General features: G+C 42.2%; 1 long non-coding RNA gene across 1 annotated transcript in view; it reads right to left on the minus strand.

Annotated features, from left to right (window-relative positions):
* Positions 1 to 2,219: 2,219 nt before the first annotated feature.
* LOC123380753 overlaps positions 2,220 to 21,020 on the minus strand; it is a 66,007-nt gene continuing 47,206 nt past the window's right edge. The window contains exon 3 of the long non-coding RNA XR_006586899.1: positions 2,220 to 5,805. This is a non-coding gene — a long non-coding RNA (uncharacterized LOC123380753). The remainder of the gene's footprint in view (positions 5,806 to 21,020) is intronic.

Here is a 21,020-nt window from a genome sequence, read left to right on the forward strand (position 1 = left end):
GTTTATTAAATTGAACAGAATTTGCAACAGGGAGCCAGGAAGGGCTTCCAGAGGTGAAGCAAATGCCAGCATGGATGATCAGGGGCCACAAGTAAGGGGCCACATGCTGCCTCCCTACCCTCCTGTGGATAGAACTTACTTTAAAATATAGGTTTTATTGTTATTCAGCTATGGTAAGTCCCATGGTTCAGGAGATAACTGCCATTGAAATGATAGTTTGTTATAGTTCCCAAGACAAGGGGGCACGCCATGCCATGGGGGGGGGGGGTCCCAGGGGGATTCCCAGGGTCAGTCACAAAGCAGAGGGAGAGGGGAACTGTGAGCCAGAGCCTGTATTGTGGTCTCTTTGGGAAGGAACATGACAGGCAGGATAAGCAGGCTCAGGATTGGCTAGTTTGAATCGTTTCAGGGCTCTGGGGCAGAGGGTCCATCCCTGGTTGTCAGATACCTGGCCCTGGGTGATGAGGGCAGGTGGATATGGCCCGGAATGAGAGCCCCATAGAGGAAATGGCAGAGGTGTGGGCTCCAGGAGTTGGTTGGTTTGTATTCGAAAGGTGTGCTCGAGGGCTAGTTTACTCTCTGTAGGAATTGGCTGACTCTGGGAGGACTGGTCTCTCCAGTGTTAGCAAGGCCCCAGATGTGAAAGCATCGGAACCACAGAAAATACAAGGCACAATCAATACGCGTATCTCCACTAACATTACACGACTATCCTCGGAAAGGAAGTGGCTTGTTGTGTGGGAATTTGGAAGCAAGCCAGCATTATTTCCATCCTCCTCCCCTCTCCCCCTTGGATGGGAACCTGGCTTCAGAGAACACTCCCTCTTTCTGTCAGTCCTGGGGGGAAGCTTTGCCACAGAAGCCTCGCCCCTGTGGTGGAGGGCGGCGGTGGCCACGCACTGGATGGAGAGAGAGTATCCGATCCTGCAGCTAAGTATCTGCAAGTCCACTTCCCTGCAGATCTCAGCTGCATTCACCAACCCCAACCCGCTCAGCAAACGTTTGCCCGATACTGGGCCACATCTCTTCATTGGTTCTAGTGAGGGATAGGTGTATAATATTATTGCGTCCTCCCCAGGAACTTAGAAGGGTAACAACTGCAAATCAGTAGGGAAATAGCTTTTGGTCCCGAATAACACTCAGGAGAATGGCTGGGGCCCCCAATACCTTTTCCATCTGGCAAAAATGAGTGACTCCAAGAATCTTGGCTGATGATTTAACTCCTGCTAAGGTCTGGTTGTTGTGCCCTCTTTTTAAGAATGTGTGACCTATCTCACACACAGCCTCACACTCCAAAAAGACCCTTTTTGTCCCTAGTCAGTTAATCTTGACAGAATTGAGCTCTTCTGTCCATTAGGGTGAGCACACATTAGGGTGACTGTCTCGCCCAAGACAATCCAATGATGAGCCACCAATACCTGGGTCTTTCCTCTTCCTTCAAGAATCTTAATCCAATGGCCAACTCCAGATCCTGAAGTCTTCTTCATAATTCTTCCCAGGCACCCTACACCATCTTCTAAAATTGCACTTGGCATTCCTTGACATGCCAGAGCTGTCCCAAGATGGTAGACTCCTCAATTCAGAGGTGAAGAGGTGGAGAAAAGGGAAGAATAAGGTTACCTGGTTCCTTCACTACATTTTGTTTATCACAAAGCACTAAATTAGCCCAATCTTGGAGGTAGTTTTTTTGCACAATTAAATACATACGTAAGTGTCCACTTTGATGAATTTTGACAAATCGGACCACCATGTAAAACAAGGTACAAGATCCTCTCCACACCCTTCACAGTGACCTGCACACACACACACGCACACACACACACACACACACACACACACAGGCAACTACTATGGTGATTTGTGTCAACATAGCTTTGTTTTTCTTGCTCTAAAACTTCATAAAGTCAAATACTGTGTGTTTTTAACAGCAGTGAAATAAAGCTAGAGGAATGTAAGGGTGGAAGGACTAAGATAAAATATGGAGTACGTAAAATAGATACTGAGCCCTTTGGTGTACAGTTGAGGCACAGATTTGTCATACTTTGGCAACAGCATTGATCATAACAATGCCCTTCCCATGGCCCTCACTCCAATCTGGTAACCAGGCCAATGGCTACTATAACTTCATCAACCACTGTGAGCTCTGTTTTGGAGGGTTAATATGGAAACTAAATTGACTGAGATGTTGGGTGAAAGAATAGTCACCAAAATTACTCTAATTCAACACAAATAGGTTGTTTATTTGGGAAAAAAAGCCATTTGATCCATCTGGAATTTTAAAATATCAAGTGAAATTAGTACATAATGAAAAAGTCAGTATCTCTTAGTATAGGACTCATCACCATTATATAAGATAATGAACTTGATATTTAGCTATTCAACTTGTCATCTGAAATATTGTACTTTATATGTACAGTTTGGGTGAGTTCTTTTCATCGTAAGAAGAAGCCTCGAGAGGTTTCCTTCACTGTTCTGGGTTTTGAGTGAGCTTCAATTTGCAATCCCCTTAGCACGTTCAATACATTTTCCAAAATTGTGTTTCTTAGTTTTGGCAGAACGATGTGGAGGAGGGAATTGATAGAAACTGCATCAGAAATACTAATAACTCCCCAGTAAGTCTCAAATGTTCCACAGCCTCCTCATTACAAGGCCAGAAGCAAAACAATCTCTGAAAATATTCATGCACAGAAAGCACTGGAAAAATCCAAGACTCTATCTCTTTCCGTGGTACCCCATGTATTGCTCTGTGTACAAAGCCTCCACACGAACTATTACAGAAAATACTGTGAATTACTCCTGGCTCTGCAGTCAGGTCAGGGCTGTGCCGACCATGGGATGGATGGCTGTGTTTTGGGAGCCCCCATTGTGCACGGCTACCTCCCCTGGGCATGCAGCCCACAGCTCCACGGGACTCTACCTTAGCTTCAGAACTGAATTCCGTAGCAGAGAGAGCAGAAAAACCGCGAAAACAACGCATCTCACTCGTTTGCCTAGGGAATAAATAAAACAAGCCTGGAGCGGAGAATGACGCGATGAGCAGACTTTGGTTACCAGGAAGGCCAGTTCCAGAACGATGAGGTCACCCGGTTTTGCCTGTAGGGTCTCCCGCTCTGTGTACCCCTGCGCTCCCTAGAATCATCCTGCCGCAGCCCTCAGGACACCCCACCTCACGCTACAGATATTTCTCTTTACTTCCCTCTCCTTCTGCTGAAAGACAGTGTCTGTAAGGGCCACATTCTTCGCACCGCGTGTACAATAATCTGGCAACAAAGTGTAGAGGACTGAATTTTAACAGGTTACCTCTGGAAACAGAAATCTAGCCCATGGAAAGGACCTAACTATGGCCTGTTAGGAAAAAGGATTTTGAGGAAGGAGGCACCTTCAACACTTAGAATGTTGTCGACCCAGCCATAGGCAGAACAACCCTAGGGATGAATGGACAGCATATTCTGTGGGTTCCCCAGTTCCAGATTACATGAAACACATGAGGTTTTTAGGCAACACCATATGGAGTCCTAAAACATAATTAACGTGTTTCGTTTTCAGTTTATAAAGTGGTAAAATATCTTGCCCTAACGAGCTTCACCAACTCACTCGTGATGAGTGATCCCGGCCACAGGGCCCATAGGGGCAGGAAAGCACATTCTAAGATGGTGTGGCAGGCAAAGATGTCCACACCCCAGTCCCCAGAATCTAGGAGAATGTTGTATTACAGGACAAGGGAGAAATAAGGTTGCTAATCCACTAAACTTGAAGTAGACATATGGATCCTAGATTACCCAGGAGGGGCCAATGTAATCAATGTAATGTACAACTGAAAGAGGGAGGTGGGTGATGTGCCATTGAGAAGGGCACAGTTTGCCGTCACTTCGTTGGCTTTGACAATGGAGGGAGGGATCTTGGAGCACGAGATGCGGGTACTTCCTGGCATCTGAAAAAGGCAAAGAAATGGATATTCCCATACAGCCTCCAGAAAGGAATGTCGTCTTGCCAACACCTTGATTTCTGCCTAGTGGGACCTGTCGGACTTCTGGCCTCTGGAACTGTTAATACATTTGTATTGTTTTAAGCCTCTAAATTTGTAGTAATTTGTTACAGCAGCAATAGGAAACTAATGCAGGTGGGATGTTGGAGCAAATGGTTCCACATAGGAACCATTGTGTCTGAAGCTCCTGTCCTGTGAAGGACATGCATCAGCTCCCCAAAACTGTCACCTGTAAGCTCAGAAATACTGTTCTACTATGTTGCTTCTCCACGCCCTGTCACCATCTTAGTTTAAGCCTGCATCATCTTTTCCTTAAAAATGTTGCCAAAGCTCTCGAATTGGCCTCCCTTCTGTCAATGCTCACTCACAACCAAGCTCCACACTCGAGAAAGCAAGCTTTCTAGACGTATGTCACCGCCCTAGATAAACATCTCCAGAGATGCCACTGCCCATAGGCAGAGACCTTGTGCCACACAGGGTCCTCCGCTGCAGGCTCACCTCTAAAGAGTAGAGCCAAGAATGAAAATAAAGGCTCACATGCAATGTCTGTAGATGTTATAAATCAACTTACCAAACTGGCAGACAGAACGTGTTTTATTCTCCTGTTTTAGAAATCCAGGCTTGAACTGGCAAGTCTCAGACTCATCTGAGTTTTAGGCCAGAACATGTCTGCATGGAGAGAGCTGGTACCTGGGCCCAAGTCTCTGGCCTGCCTCTGACTCCCTTCTCACCTTAGTTCTGCTTCCCTCTTATGCCACACAGACCACGCCAACACCAACTTCTAACTCCATCCAAAACCTTTGCCAGTAGCCAGCCCTTGGTTACCTATCTTGCCCACAAGCACATGCTGGTGGGATGGTCTTACCTTGGGTGTGGATCCAGAAAAGAGCCCACCCAAGCCATGGAAGCAGACTGGGGGCCTTCAGGCAAGGAATACTGCAGTGCTAGGTATTCAGATCTTTGTCTAGAGGGTAAGGCAATGGGTTTCAGGTGGGCGTGTGTCCTTGGTCCTGCATATTTTCTCCCCAAGGGGCAAAAGGTGGTCCAAAGAGGTCCAGAGCAGGATGTTCTAAGGTTTCGGGGCCAGAGCAGTGGCTCTCTTTCAAGGGTACTGCTTTTCCACCTCTCTAGCCACCTCCACCCCACTTCCCGCCTTGTGCCTCGAGTATCAGAGCGCTTGTCAGATTTTGTACTAATGTCGTGTTTTCTCAGCGCATTCCCTTGTGCAACAGCCAGCTATGTGCTATAAAGCAGTAAACCATTCATCTCCTTGGACTATATTTTCTATTTTCTGTATCCCCAAACTTTTGGGCGTAACAAGTTGTCAGTTAATTCCTGGCCACTGAGAACTGACCTGATTTTGTGACATGAAAATGGAGGGCACTAATTAAAGAATTGAAAAGGGTCATGTTTTTCCATTAACAACCGGTAGAATGTCAGGCAGCCATGCAGAATATAATCCACTCAAGTATCCAGCTGCTTTCTCATCAGGTATGAAAGCATGAGAAAGTGACCGTAATAAAGACGTGGTTCTGAAACAAGAATAACACTCAGGTCAGTGGCGTGGAATTAGACGGGAACAAGAGGTCTCTCCTGGAATCGTGGTCTCAGCATAGTGACTGAGGCGATGGCAAAGGTGCTGTCATTGCTTGAATGCAGTGTCAGCAAGATGACCTAGAGACCGAATCTTGGGCGGGGAGTTGGAGTCCAGCTGGCCATTCCCATCAGGGGGTCCTCTGTACAGTATTTTGCCTTGGTTTATGTTCAGGAAGGCGGCATTTCCTGAAGTCCAAGAAGGTTGAACCTCTAACCTGGCCTTTCTGCCAAAGTTATAACAAAGAGAACGCAATAAGACAGTGGCAAAACTACTGCTTTGGGGGCCCCTGGGTGGCTCAGTCCGTTAAGCATCTGACTCTTGATTTCAGCTCAGGTCATGATCTCGTGCTTCGTGGGATTGAGCCCTGTGTTAGCCTCTGTGCTGATAGTACAGAGCCTGCTTTGGATTCTCTCTCTCTCTCTCTCTCTGCCACTCCCCTACTCATTCTCTCTCTATCTCTCACAATAAATAAGAAAAAAACATTTAAAAAAACCTACTGGTTTTTAAGATTTAGGGGCACCTGGCTGGTTCTGTCAGTAGAGCGAGGGACTCTTGATCTCAGAGTTGTAAGTTTGAACCCCACGTTGGGTGTAGAGATTACTTAAAATAAAATCTTAAAAAAAAAAAAGATGTGGATTTCAACAAAGAACATGCCCTGTTCACCTATAGAAGAGCCCAGCATATGGAATGATGCCCCTAACCCAGGGTGGGAGCTGAGTGCTGAGCTTGTAGGAGAACTATCATCAAGTTCTGAGGAACATACAGGTGCATAGTATATCTTATAAAAATATCACAGTAAAGACCTAAGTGCCCACCAATGGATGAATGGATTAAGAAGATGTGATTTGTATATACTGTATATTCTCTCTCTCTCTCTCTCTCTCTCTCTCTCTCTCTCTCTCTCTCCACACACACACACACACACACACACACACACACACACACACACACAGTGGAACATTGCTCAGCCATAAACAAGAATGGGTTCATGCCATTTGCAACAACATGGATGGATGAAGAGGATAGTATGCTAAGTGAAATAAATCAGATAGAGAAAGACAAATGCCTTATAATTTCACTTCTGTGTGGAATCTAAAAGCCAAATGTAGAAACAAAAAACAAAAACCACAAACAGACCTATAAATACAGAGAACAAACTGGTTGCCAGAGGGGAGGGGGGGCCGGACAAAATGGGTAAAGAAGAGTGGGAGGCACGGCTTTCCAATTATGGAATGAATATGTCATGGGGATGGAAGCTACAACACAGGGAATACCGTTAATGATGACTTTTTTTTAAAGTTTATTTTTGAGAGAGAGAGACAGAGCACAAGCAGGGGAGGGACAGAGCGAGAGGGGTACACAGAATCTGAAGCAGGCTCCAGGCTCCAAGCTGTCATCATGTAGCCCGACGTGGGGCTCAAACCCACAACCTGCAAGCCAAAGTGAGACTCTCAACCGACTGAACCACCCAGGCAGCCCCAATTAGTGATATTGTAATACAGAGAACAAACGGGTGGTTGCTAGTGGGGAGGTGGGTGGAGGGATGGGCAAAATAGGTGACAGGGATTAAAAGGTATGAACTTGCAGTTGTAAAATAAACTAAGTCACAGAGGTGAAAAGTACAGCATAGAGATTATAGTCAGTAATACTGTAAAAACATATGGTGACAGACGGTGACTACATTTACCATGAGTAGAATTGTCGAATCACTGTTTTGTACACCTGAAAGTATATGTCAACTATATTTTAATAATAACAATTTGAAATACGATAAAATATCATGGAAGACTAAGATGACTGAGAGCAGGTAGAAATATTTGCGTGTATAAAGCATGTCAGCTGGGCAAAATTGCAATAATGAAGTTGAGCGGTGGCTAGAGGGATAATCATGGGAGGGGAAAAGAAAGAACTACTACGTTTTATAGACAGAAGTCTCGGATTTAAACACCAGCATTACCCACTTGTAATTTGTACTACCTTGGATGAGTTTGAGAAATGTTTTGCATCTCTGGATTCCTCTCTTTTAAAAAAATGCATCGTCATTAACTGATATCAATATCATAAAATTTGCATTCTACCTTTCGTAATCTGGTAACAATTAAAAAAATTTTTTTTAATGTTTATTTATTTTTGAGAGAGACAAAGACAGAATGCGAGTGGGTTAGGGGCAGAGAAAGGGGGAGACGCAGAATCCAAAGCAGGCTCCAGGCTCTGAGCTCCGAGCTGTCAGTGCAGAGCCCAAGGCGGGGCTTGAACAAAGGAGCTGCTAGATCATGACCTGAGCCGAAGTCGGACGCTTAACGGACTGAGCCACCCAGGCGCCGCAAATATTTAAATCCTAGGACTGCTTTGAGGATTACACGGAGTAACCCTTAGCTTTCAAGTCACCCAACAGTCCCTGGCACAGAGATAGAGCCATGATTACCTGGGTGTCCTTTGCTCTTCATAATGTAATTGTTTCCTTAGTTGACCACGAGGGGATCCTCTTTCACATAAATTAAAACATGCAGATGTGCAGATTGGTGAGGTCTGTCAATTATATATGACTCTGTAACCACTGTGTAAAACAAAATAATACTTCTATCACCCCCAACAAGCCCCCTGTGTCCCTCTTGGTATGTTTCCCACTCTCAGAACTGAACTGTTAGCATCAGTTACTCTCACCTGCCTTTTGAGTTGTATCAATGAGATTATATGACATCTGCTTCCCGTCCTTTCCATTTGCCTTCTTTCACTCAATGTGATGTTTTCGCAACATATTGTTGCCTATTTAGGAGATTGGTAGATTTTCTGATCGCTGAGTGTGATAAAGTACAATATGTTTAGCTATTTTCTTATGGCCAAACATTGGGTTATTTCCAGTTTGAGGCTACCATTCTTGTACAAGCTGTTTTGTGGGTATGTGTTTTCACTTATTTGAGGCAAATACCTAAGCATGGAATTTCTGTGTCATAGGGTAGATGTATGCTTAACTTTATCAATGCCAAACAGTTCTCTGGGGTGGTGGTATTATTTTGCACCCACAGCAACAGTTTGTGAGAGTTCGTTTGTTCTACACCTTTGCGGACATTTGATGTTACCAGTCTGTTTCTGTTTTTAGCCATCCTGGTGTATGCAAATAGGAGTTTGTTACAGTTTCATTTGAATCCCCCTGACAACTAATAATTTTCAGCACCTTCCTTGTGCTTATTGGCCATTGATCTAGCTTCTTTTATGTACGGTCTTTTAGAGACTTGACCTACTATTTTAAGAACTGGGCGGTTTGTTCTTTTAATTACTGATTTAGAGGGTTTTAACAACTATATTTTGAATAAAAGTGCTTTGCCAGATATATGTATTATGAATAGTTTTGGAGTTGGTGGTTTGCCTTTTTATTGTCTTGATGATATCTTTTTAAGAGCAAAGAAATTAATTTTGTATAATCCAATTTCTAACTTTTTTTTTTTTACGATCAGGGCTTCTTGTTTTATAAGTCCTTGCCTAAACCACGTGTGAAAGATATTTCTCTATGCTTCCTGATAGAAGCTTTGTTATTCAAGCTTTTACATGTATGGCTGTGATCCATCTTGAATGAATTTTTGATCGACTTAACAAGAACTTTAATTTGGGCTCTTTATTTTTTATAGTTCTTAAGGAAAATATATTAAATGCTTAATATAACCCTTAGGTTTCACACAGGATCGGAGTACAGAACTACACACTGGGAATTGTGAATCACTTTCCGTATATTTCTATTTACATTTTGTTAGTTACTAGTCCAGGAACGTGGACAATATCAACAGGGGCGTCTAGCAGGCTGAGAATTGATCTTCCTGGCCCTGAGAATAAATTAGTCTGTCTCTTGACAACCCATTTTCTCTCATCAGGGAGGAATTGTCATCCCAAGGACTTTCTCTTCCAAATGTTATCACAAGGACTTTGACAAAGTCATTTATAAGTGCAAAAAATAAACACCACACCCTCAATCCCTGATGGGTGGGAGGTCTCCATGTTTACAGGGGTTAGACTCCGTGACCATCTCATCTTTGCATAGATGTAAAAGAAAATTCCAATGATTTCTTGCTCCTCAATTCCATTTTACCATGATTTCTTTTTTGTGCTGAACCAAGGAATTACTTGCAATGAAATGTCTTCATCATTGTAGCAGAGATGTTTTCAGAGCAAAAGTTCTAAATTTTGATGGAGTCCAATGCATCCGATTTTCCTTTTTGGATCATATTTTGGGTGTCAATCCTTTGCCTGAACTCGTTGCCTGCCCTACGTCTCACAGATACTCTCCTCTTTTTCCCCTAAAAGTTACACAGTTTTGCATTTTACGTTTAAGTCCTTAACTCACCTTTGTAAAAAGATGTGAGACTTTAGGTTTTTATTTGTTTGCCTTTTGCCTGTAAATATCCAGTTACCGTGCAATCATTTGTTGGAAAGGTGATCTTTCCTTTATTCAGTGGCTTTTGAGTTGAGTCTATCCACTGAATTTTTATTTCGGTTGTCGTCCTTTTCACTTCTCAAGTTTCCACTCAGCTCTTCTTATCTTCTGTTTCTTTGCTGAGACTTGCTTTGTTTTCATTTGCTTTTAAGCATGTCTGCAATGGCTTGTGAAGCATTTGGATGCTTTAAAATCTTTGTCGGATAATTCTAACAACTCTGGCATCTAGGTGTCTACTGATTATCTCCTTAATTCAGCTTAAGATCTTCCTGGTTTCTGCTGTGACAGGCGATTTTTCAGCTGAGACCTGGACATTTTGGATATTATGCTCTATGACTGCATCTTATTTATGCCTTCTGACTCAGCTAGTTTTCTCACACCCCTTTCTGGCAAGGGAAGGGGGTGGGGTACAGCCTCGTCACTTTGAGATTGCAGTGAAAGTCCAGATTCCCAATCCTCTATTCCACCGCTACTTGAGAGGGTGGAGAAGGGGTGCTCCTTCTCCCTGTTGGGTCCAGGTTGGAGCCCAGGTTTCTCATAGGGTCTTTACTAATGCTGCTGGGGTAGCCACTTCCTTCCCACTCGGTGGGGATGAACATGTCCTCCTTTTCTGGCACTAGTCCTATGGAAACTTGCAGTGATTTGTCATATGCTCTTGGGAGGGTGGAGGTCTAGACACCTCACTCAGCCTTTGCTGACATATGTGGGATGAAGCCACAGATTCATGTGCACATGTGTGTGCTTGGGGGTGGGGGCCAGTTGCAATGGAGACGTTATTTCTGAGAGTTTCGTCTTGGGACAGACTAGGCAGCATTTTAAAGGGATTTTTTCTTTTCTTTTCTTTAAAAAAAAACAAACAAAACAAAACCCTGTGCCTGTTGATGTTTGTATGTTGTTGGCTTCTTCAGCACTGACTTAGATTTGAAACAAAAACAAAACCCAGGGAACTCATCACCATGTTGCTCTTCAGCTGTTAGCCTGTCTTCCTCACTCCACCTTTCAAAGTCAACTTCTGCTTATTTATATATAATATCCAAGGATTTTCATTGTAATTATTGGAAGGCATCTGGAAAAGTATGTCTACTCCATCTACTTGGAAGCAGAACCTTGTTTTTGTTTTTAACGATCTTTCTCTTTCTAGTACTTTTTTTTTTTTTTTTGTTCCCGTCAAAATGTACTGATATAATGGCATGCCGAAATGTTCAATCCACCGAAAAGATTTTAACATACCTGGAGCCTACTTTTACTTTCATTGGTTGGAGCAGATGGGGGATGGGTGTTCACAAAATTGCACTGGGATCTCTAGAGTTGTTAAAATCAATTTGAGGTCGGAAGGAGGAGAAAGGAGAAGGAAATGAATCACGCCCCCTCTCCAATAAATACTGGCATCCCATGTGGTACCGCAGCAGTTCTAAGCGCCCCAAATAGAAGTAGGGTGGGAGCTCTCCACCAGGCAGCCATCAAAAATAGCCATGTAGAAACTTCCCTGCATTATCATTCTTGTCTCCGGTGTGTCTTTTACTAAGTGAATTATACATAAACAAGACATTATTATTATTTTCTCCTTCTCTTAGGCATATCGCTCTGGAGATCTAGGCACCTGTAGTTGCAGTCACAGCCTTTCTGTCTCCTATCTTGTAACTCTAGCCTGGAAGAACCATGGATGCCTGCCTAGGCATTCTTTAAAAAAACAAAAACAAAAACAAAAACAAAAAAACTTTTCTTGGCTTTCCCTCTTTTTTTTAAAGAAACATTTTTTTTTAATGTTTATTTATTTTTGAGAGAGAGACACAGACCATGAGCGGGAGAGAAGGAGACACAGAATCCAAAGCAGGCTCCAGGCTCTGAGCTGTCAGCACAGAGCCAGATGCAGGGCTCCAACCCATAGACTGAGAGATCAAGTTTAGCCAAACTTGGCCACTTAACCAACTAAGCCACCCAGGTGCCCCTCTTGGTTTTCCCTCTTTAAAAAGACTCCATCCTTTACTTTTTCTTCTCTAATTCCTTTTGCATGGATTGTTCATCCTGCGGTTAGCATGTTGTTAACCCCTCCTTTTCGTTCTCATTGTGGAGTAGTGTGGTAACAGCAAAGGGTGCAGACTCAGGTTCCAGGCCATCAAGGTTAACATTCCAGCTGTGCCATTCTCAGGCTGGATCACTTTAGCCTGTTTACTCAACTTCTGTGTTTTGTCATCCGTGAAATGGGGATGAGAGTAGTAATCTCCTCAAGGGGTCATTGTGAAAATTAACTGAACTCACACCCACCAGCCAAAGACCACCGGGAACACATCTGTGGTCAGAACTGGTTTATTATTTGCATCAGCGGTAATAATGGAGGCAATAAATGAATAATAAAGAATAATAGCTGAAGAGAGATACACCCTGGGGGGAACTCTGAGGCACCATGGCGGCATCTCAGGAAGAGGGTGGTACCATCTCAGGAGGGAGAGGATTTCAGTTTGTATAGAGTGGTTTTGGAGAGGGTTTGAGAAAGCAGGCAGTTGCTTTCGACTGGATGCTGTCAGAAAGCTGGGACAATTTCATGACTGGGTAGCTTGCATTTTTTTTTTTTTTTTTTATCTAGAGGGTGGAAGACCAAGGCTAAAGCCGTAACTGAGAAAGCAGCAGCAGTCACCCCCATTGGCCGGGAGAGAGCAAAGCTCAGTCATTTTAGTGATTTGCATCATGTTCTTGTTTTTGTCTTTCCTCAAGCATGATTATGGAGGAGGCTTGGACAACGCGACCTCGTCTGATGTTAGTGGTCTGTGAAATTGTTTATGATTAGCAGGAGAACACTCTGGTCCAGCCTCGAGTGTCAGACCAGCTACCAGCTACTAGCTATCTGCCCCCCAGAGCTGCTATCCGCCCCCCAATTTTTTTAAAGTTTATTTATTTATTTTGAGAGAGAGAGAGAGAGAGAGAAAGAAAGAGCGGATGCACACATGCACACGCACAAGTTAGGAAGGCGCAGAGAGAGAGAGAGAGAGAGAGAGAGAGAGAGACGGAGAGAGAAAGAGAAAATCCCAAACAGGCTCCACACCACCGACACAGGGCTTGAACTCATGAACGGGGAGATCATGACCTGAGCTGAAACCAGGAGTTGGATGCTTAACCAACTGAGCCACTATTGTTTTCCTTCTTAAAATGTAAGTTTTTAGGAGAAAAATGTGACACAGTATGGCTCATCCTCTATCTCTCCATATCGTTCGGGATGTATATGCTTGGTCTCCCCAGACACAACTTATGTGCATGGTAGACAGTGACACATCTCACACGCTCCAGCTCTGCCATTGCACTTGGCCTCATGAGCAGCACTTCATAGAAGCTCTTGTCCCTTCCGCAGGGTGCTGCATGATTCTCTGCTGCGGTCTATCCTCCACCTTCTGTATTACCATTTGAATGGACAGTCCTTTCTGAAATATCAAATGACACAGAATATAAGGTAGGCCTTGTGCAAAGATTACCAGACACCCCTCATCTTTGCACATCATGGCAAAATGGGTGAGATATTTTCTACCTTAATAGAAATGTATCAATCTCTGTATTGCCCCTACTATTTACACAGTATGTGGCACATTGCTGTGTATGGGATAGAATAAAACATGTAAATAAAGATGTTAACCTAAGTCTGTAAAAGCACAGGGTTTCCAAACAGCCTGGAAATCTCTGGCTACGCTGCTCTGTTCTCCCACATTTTGTCTTTATGAAGGCATCAGCTGGCGGTGCTAGCATTCCCCTGCCGCCATTTTCCTTTGAAGGTCATTACTCTCTACCCCTTGAAGAAGTTCCTTCCTCAGAAGCTTATATCATGCAGCTAATTCAATTTAAGATTCAAGTTGAATCCTAAAGGAATATTTCAGTCACAGCTACACATTAGACTCCGTCTGGCATAAATTGTTACTAGGGAACAAACACATCTGGTTAGACTCTTGGGTTACTTTAAATGCATTTTCCATCGAACTTCCAATGTCCATTTGTAAAAATGTGTGTGTTAACGCTCACAGGGGAAAAAACAGAGTGTAAAGTTGTACTTGCCCCTAATCATAACTTGCAAAAATGATATGACTACACAGATAAATTCCATGAAAGAACATGGAGAAATGGAAAATATTCACTGTGACGATATCTATCTATGCACAAAATAAGAGAAAAACATGCGTAAGTGTAAACCTGTGGGACAGGCAGGTATCTAAATATTCTGTTACGGTGAAATTTTCCCTGATGCCCACTCCTCTCAAATCCAGTCTCCTATGTTCCCACAACTCCTTATGCACACCATGTAAAAATAGCAGACATCTTGTGTATAATGTCTTATTTGTTTCATGCCAACCTGTGTACTCTTTGTCCTCAGGCCCCATCTCTTATTTATATTGAGGTCTGTAAGGTGCCCACATAGAACATAGCAGTTACTCAAGAATATTTCTGTGTGGGGGGTTGGTTAGTTATTCATTTTTGAGAGGGAAAGAAAGCATGTGCACAAGTGGGGGAGGGGCAGAGAAACAGGGAGAGAGAGAATCCCAAGCAGGCTCCACAATGTCAACACAGAGCCCAACTCAGGACTTGATCTCACGATCCTGAGATGGAGACCTGATCTGAGATCAGGAGTCAGAGCCACTCAAGTCAAGATCAAGAACACTTGTTATTCAGTGATTTAACTAGTTACATTCCACCTGGTGGCTTTAGCCTTCAATTTCAGGAGCTTCTTTTAAGAGCCCCATAATACGGGGTGCCTGGGTGGCTCAGTTAGTTAAGCATGTGACTCTTGATCTCAGCTCAGGTCTCGATCTCGGAGTTGTGAGTTCAAGCTCCATGTGGGGCATGGAGTCCACTCAAATAAAAAAGAGTCACATAACTTCACTTACCAGATATACTCAAAAACATAGTCACACAGTGACAGCTTTGTGACAGTAGATCTGAGACAGGAAAAGCACCCATGACACTACCAATTGTCCTTATAATCCTCAAATATTTTTTGCCCACATACCTCCTAAAAGAATTTCAAAAAACAATAGTTTTTTAAGTTGACATAGAAATTTTTTCATCTTAGGGCACCTGGGTGGCTCAGTTGGTTGAGCATTTGACTTTAGCTTGAGTCATAATCTCATGGTTTGTGGGTTTGAGCCCCATGTTGGGCTCTGTGCTGACAGCTGGGTGCCTGGAGCCTGCTTCAGGCAGGCTCTCTCTCTGCCCCTCCCCTGCTTGTGCTTTCTCTCTCTCTCTCTCTCTCTCTCTCAAAAATTAATACATAAACATTAAAAATTTTTTTCATCTTAAATTTGAGTTGTTGCAAAGTATGCTAGCTTAGAGTTTTAAATATGTTTTGAAAATATATAAATAACAACTTTATTATGATATATTTATATAGTGTTATTTTGGATTTATAGAAATTAAAATTGATAAAGTAAAACAATTATTTTCATTATACTCAATGGAATATAGATATCATTTATCCATTGAATTCTAAATACCAGAGCAATTTGATATCCTGCAACATACATAAATATGTATATACATGTTTTTTTTTAAAAAGGTGGTGACCCCAGGGTTCACTGTTAAAAATATTTTCTTCCTGGGGGCGCCAACTCTCGATTTCAGCTTGGGTCGTGATCTCACGGTTTATGAGTTCGTGGGTTCTGTGTTGACAGTGTAGAGGCTGCTTGGGAGTCTTTCTCTCCCTCTCTCTATGCCCCTCCCCCTGTCATGTGTGCATGCTCTGCCTCTCAAAATAAATAAACATTAAAAACATTTTTCTTCTAGATTCAATTATACTTATAAATATCAATAAGATGATATCAATGAAAATAAAACAATTATTTATGTACTTTGATAACTGCTGTGGAAAATATAAACTTTTATTAGAAAGGTCTTTTTAATGAGTTGGGTAGGGCTTTTTTTGGATCAGTTCATGTTTCCGTGGGTGAATATTATATACTGCTAGCATGAAACAGCGTTCACCATCAGTTTCATTCCTATCTTTCATGTTTTATATGCAAACACTACGAAGCACACATATCAGTAAATGGGAATAGAAGGAATTTGTTAAACAGTGTCACTGTTTAAAAAATGTCCTTCTTTTGAGTTTGAATGCCAAAAGTAGCAAAGTGATCAATGTATTTATTCCCTTGCAATTGAAAGAGGTCAGTTTTATTTTTTTAATTAAAAAAATGTTTAATCTTTATTTATTCTTGAGAGAGAGCGACAGACAGTGCAAGCAGGAGAAGGGCAGAGAGAGAGGGAGACACAGCGTCCGAAGCAGGCTCCAGGCTCTGAGCAGGCACAGAGCCAGATGCTGGGCTCGAACCCGCGAACCGTGAGATCATGACCCGAGACAAAGTCAGATGCCCCACCAACTGAGCCACCCAGGTGGCTCCCCAGGAAAAGATCAGTTTTAAAAGTCAGGGGTGGTTAGAGACAACTGGGACTGGTCTGATGCCTTGACCCCAGATGCTTGTTTCGGCAGCTCACTCTTAGAACAGACTGTGTACGTGGAGGTTGAAAAACTGGAAAATGATCTCTGTGGCTTCCTTGGAAAGTCTTCATGTGCTCCCGCAATTACGCCTACCGGTGGTTGGAAAGTTTTGACCTCAGTATCCATTCTTCTCTTCATAGTCACTTGCAGAATCTTAATTATCTTCAGGGTGGCATTGTACATGGCGAAAATACTCACCTTGCCAGACCCGGTTCTTGCCAATGAAATCTAAGCTGAGTTGCTGGGGCTGGGGGCTGTCCTTGGAGCATTTGTTTTTCTGAGAAGATGGGACCAAGTCAGTGGGCACAACCGCTGCCCTTTCACTCTCCCTGCTTTCTTTTCTTGGAATGGCAGCACAACGTCAGGAGGTGTGGCAGCCATCTTGCAAACAGCAGCCACATGTTCAGAACGGAAGGACCAGTTCATTGAAGGAGACTGGGTCTATGTGGACAAAACTTGTGGGGGCTGCACCTGTCCTATCTGCCTACATCTAGATTGTCACTACATGAGAAAAATAAACCCCAATTGTTTAAGCCTTTGTTGTCGGGTTTTCTTTCTTTATTTCTTCTTCTTCTTCATTTATTTTTTTATTTTATTTTATTTTATTTTATTTTATTTTATTTTATTTTATTTTATTTATTTTATTTTATCTTATTTATTTTATTTATTTTATTTCTTGGCTCCAAGTGCTAATGGCAACAAAAGATTATTCTTTTACTCACACCTTGGGGAATACATGAGTTATTTTTCTGGCCTCAAAGATCTTGCCAAATGCCATAGGGAATGCTAATGAACTGTTATACAATCACATTTACATTTTATTACAGGCATTAGTTTTTCTGACCTAAATAAGATAAATTTATAAAATAAATGTTTTGAACACCAGCCAAAATATTAAAAGGTTTTTTACACAATCACATCTTTTAATTTTTGCTCTTAGAAATAGTAGGCAGTCAGTAAATATTTCTCCAGTAGAGGACCATGAAGAGTAAAAAGGCCAATTCTAACATTATTTTTTAACTTAATAAAAGGTATTGTAATAAATATTTGAGAGTGACTTATGAAGAACTATAAATTCAATTCCAGCTGTTTATAAAGTGGTTATAAATCACAATATCTGGGACATTGGAAATAAGATACAATGTCATATGGTATTTGAGTAACTAGGGAAACATCACCTGAAATGAGAATGGTGATTTGTGACTTGGGGATTTAATATATTTATGAAAATTTATCGGTGAATTTCATCTAGTGCTATCCTAGATGACAAATTGCCTGAAAATTTCAAATGAATCATAATAATTACTCACTGAGGAAATGACTAAATGTGTTGGTAGAATTCTCAAAAATGGCACAAAAATAACACTCTCAGATGTAAGACAATAATAGTAATATTTCCGAGCACTTTAGATGTATTATATGCATCTATCCTTTCTGCAACTCTAGGCATGAACATGGGTAACACTATTTTTCCATTGTACAAAGAAACTTAGATACCGAAAAATTTTAAATCGTGCCTAAGTTCACACAAGTAATAAGTGACACGGTGGGAGTAAAACCAAAGGAGTCAGTTGCACTGATGGTGTGGCTGAGTCACCTTCTATTCCCAGTGATGAACGTTATCAACAACGGATGCAACGTAGAACAACTCCCCAATGCTCTGGGGAGGAAACAAGAGCAGGCAGGGCCTGGAGGGAAGCCAACACCCAGAAGGAAGAAATCGCAGGGAGTTAGTCTCCCACGTTTTATGGCTTTTCGGCTGATAGACATCTTACCTCCCGGAAGTGAGAAGAAAACCCTGGAAAGCAAGGGGCACAGAGTGGGAGTGTCAAATGTATACAATGTGTGTAAGTCTCTGTTTGACCTCAGGATATATATGCAAAGGGCAGACCTCAAGTCCCTCAATGAGGGGACAAAAGAACCAAACTTGAGAGAGGGCCACCGCTTAACTTACGGCTGCAAGTCCAGCCAAATTAATTCCCTATTCAAATAACAATAACGGTCACTGGGGGAATATAACGGAACACAGCACCTGCAGGACATAACATTCATAACGTCAAGAATACAATTCAAAAGCACTCCACTTTTGAAGAATCAGGAGAATGTGTTCCACATTCAAAAGAAAAGACCTAACTCAAATTTGGGATATACTCCTGCATAATCATGTGACCCTGCCAAGTTATCCACCCGCTTACAAGACAAGACCCAGAAACTAGCGCACACCAAGAAAAGTTTCCCTCCGTGGCTGATAGCTCTATGGTCTTCCAGTTTCCATTCTTATTTTGCCCAAGCTCTAGGTTCTGGTGTCCAGGTCAGCTGTTTCATGTGGAACATTGACTCTGCCCTTATATGATATATTTGAATATAATCCAGTATCAAGGACTTCCCAAACACTTTCTCTATTTGTCTGATAGTATCTCTTCTCCTTATTCCACTATTCACTTCCTTGGGTTCCTTTTAAATGTTCATCAGTAGGTCTTCCCCAAAGAGACTGCTACTGATATATAGGTAACAAAGTGACCCATTTTATGGAGGTCAGTATCACTTCCCCAGCCAGCCCCAAGCTTGAGCAATGGTCTCATGGAGAAAAAGGCAATGGTAGTAGACACTGAGGGCCTGCCTGGCCTCAGAAACAGGAATTTACCAGTAACGAATGGTCAATAGCTATCACTATTTCTGAATGTCTGCTTTGCCAGCAAGAACCTTAATCTGACTTCCTGACATAGCTTCAGGGACCAGGCAGTTTTCTGGTGGAAAGAAAGATAGTCTGGAAACCTTCTATCATTAAGGGGGCAAAGACAAATGTTGAATCTGCTATCTTGCCTTTAAAAACAGAGGAAAACAAGGAAATGAGGGAATTTTTAGAGCTGATGAAAATGTTCTATATTTGGATCATGGTGGTGATCACATGACGTGATATACAGTTGATCCCTTAACAACATGGGTTTGAATTGCATGGGTCTACTTGTACATGGATTTTTCCCAAGAAATAACATATAATACTATAAGTGCATTTTCTCTTCCTTATGATTTTCTTTTCCTCTTTTTATAAAATGTTTAAAATGTTTATTTATTTTTGAGAGAGAGAGTGAGCAAGCGCAAGTGGGGTGGGGGCAGAGAGAGAGGGAGACACAGAATCGGAGGCAGACTCTGGCTCTGAGCTGTCAGCACAGAGCCCAACATGGGGCTTGAACCCACGAACCACGAGATCATGACCTGAGCTGAAGTTGGACACCTAACAGACTGAGCCACTCAGGTGTCCCTTTTTTTTCCTTTCTTTTTTTTTTTTTAAGGGAGTTTTCATATGTAATTAAGGTTATTTACTTAGAGAGAGCATGCAAACAGGGGAAAGGGGTAGAGAGAGAGGAAGAGAATCTTAAATGCCCAGTGTGGAGCCTGAAATGGTGCTTGATTTCACAACCATGATATCATGAGATGAAATCAAGAGTCGGATGCTTAAATGACTGAGCCACCCAGATGCGTCCCACCCCCCCCCCATGATGATTTTCTTAATAACATTGTCTTTCCCCTGGCTTACTTTGTTGTAAGAATCTAGTATAGAATACATAGAACATACAAAATATGTGTGAATGACTCTTTGTTATTAGTAAGGCTCTGGTCAAGAGTGGGCTATTAGTACTTCGGGTTTTGAGGAGCCAAAAGTTACACACAGATTTTTTGACTGTGCAGGGGTTCAGTGCCCCTAATCCCTGTGTTGTCCAACGGCCAGTGCAAATTGAGAAACAATGCCACAGTATGTTGTGTTACCTTTTACAAGATATGCTCTATGTTCTAGTCAGCCAGAAATACATGCTGCCATCTTACTAACTAACTGCTAGAAAATACAGATCTCAAGAAGAAAAGACAGAGATGGAAATGGAGTCTATCACCATTTTGCCTGATGACTCACTCTTAAAGTTTTTGTTCTAAATTCCCATGTGACTGACTTATCCCGATCTGGAGATATTAGTACTAAAGAAGGAATACTCATGCCATGGGTCACAATAAAGGCTTTGCTGAGCCGAAAGCTTAGACTTATATCTCATCATTAACAGTGACTAATATGACTAAGGAAATTAAAGAAAAATAATAGTACCTGGGGAGGTTGGATGATGGCTTTTAGCCACCAGTCATTATAGTCGGTGTTGGTGATGCTGCTACATCAGGGAAAGATAGTTGAAAAAACTGGAAGAAATCCTTGTATTTCCATGTCAGGTAATGGAAAACCACTTTACACTCACAGGCTGGATCATCAAAGCCTCAGGTCTCTCAGAGATCAAGGTGTGTGTTAATTCAATGAGCAAAGAAAGCTGATGGGTGAGGTGTTAACTAAAGTCAAGATAGACTATGGCTAGAACTGTTTACAGAAAGCCCTGCCATGGACATTAGTGGAAAAACCCAGGCTTGTCCTCTGGAACAGATAAGGAGAGACAGTCCTGGTGTTGTGCCCCTATATCACATAATACATCATTTAATGTCAAACTAAAAGTCACTTCTGGTTGCTGATATATAACCATGGATATAAAGGAAGTTTATCATGTGA

The sequence above is a fragment of the Felis catus genome, chromosome D2, assembly GCF_018350175.1.
Source record: "Felis catus isolate Fca126 chromosome D2, F.catus_Fca126_mat1.0, whole genome shotgun sequence".
NCBI lineage: Eukaryota > Metazoa > Chordata > Mammalia > Carnivora > Felidae > Felis > Felis catus.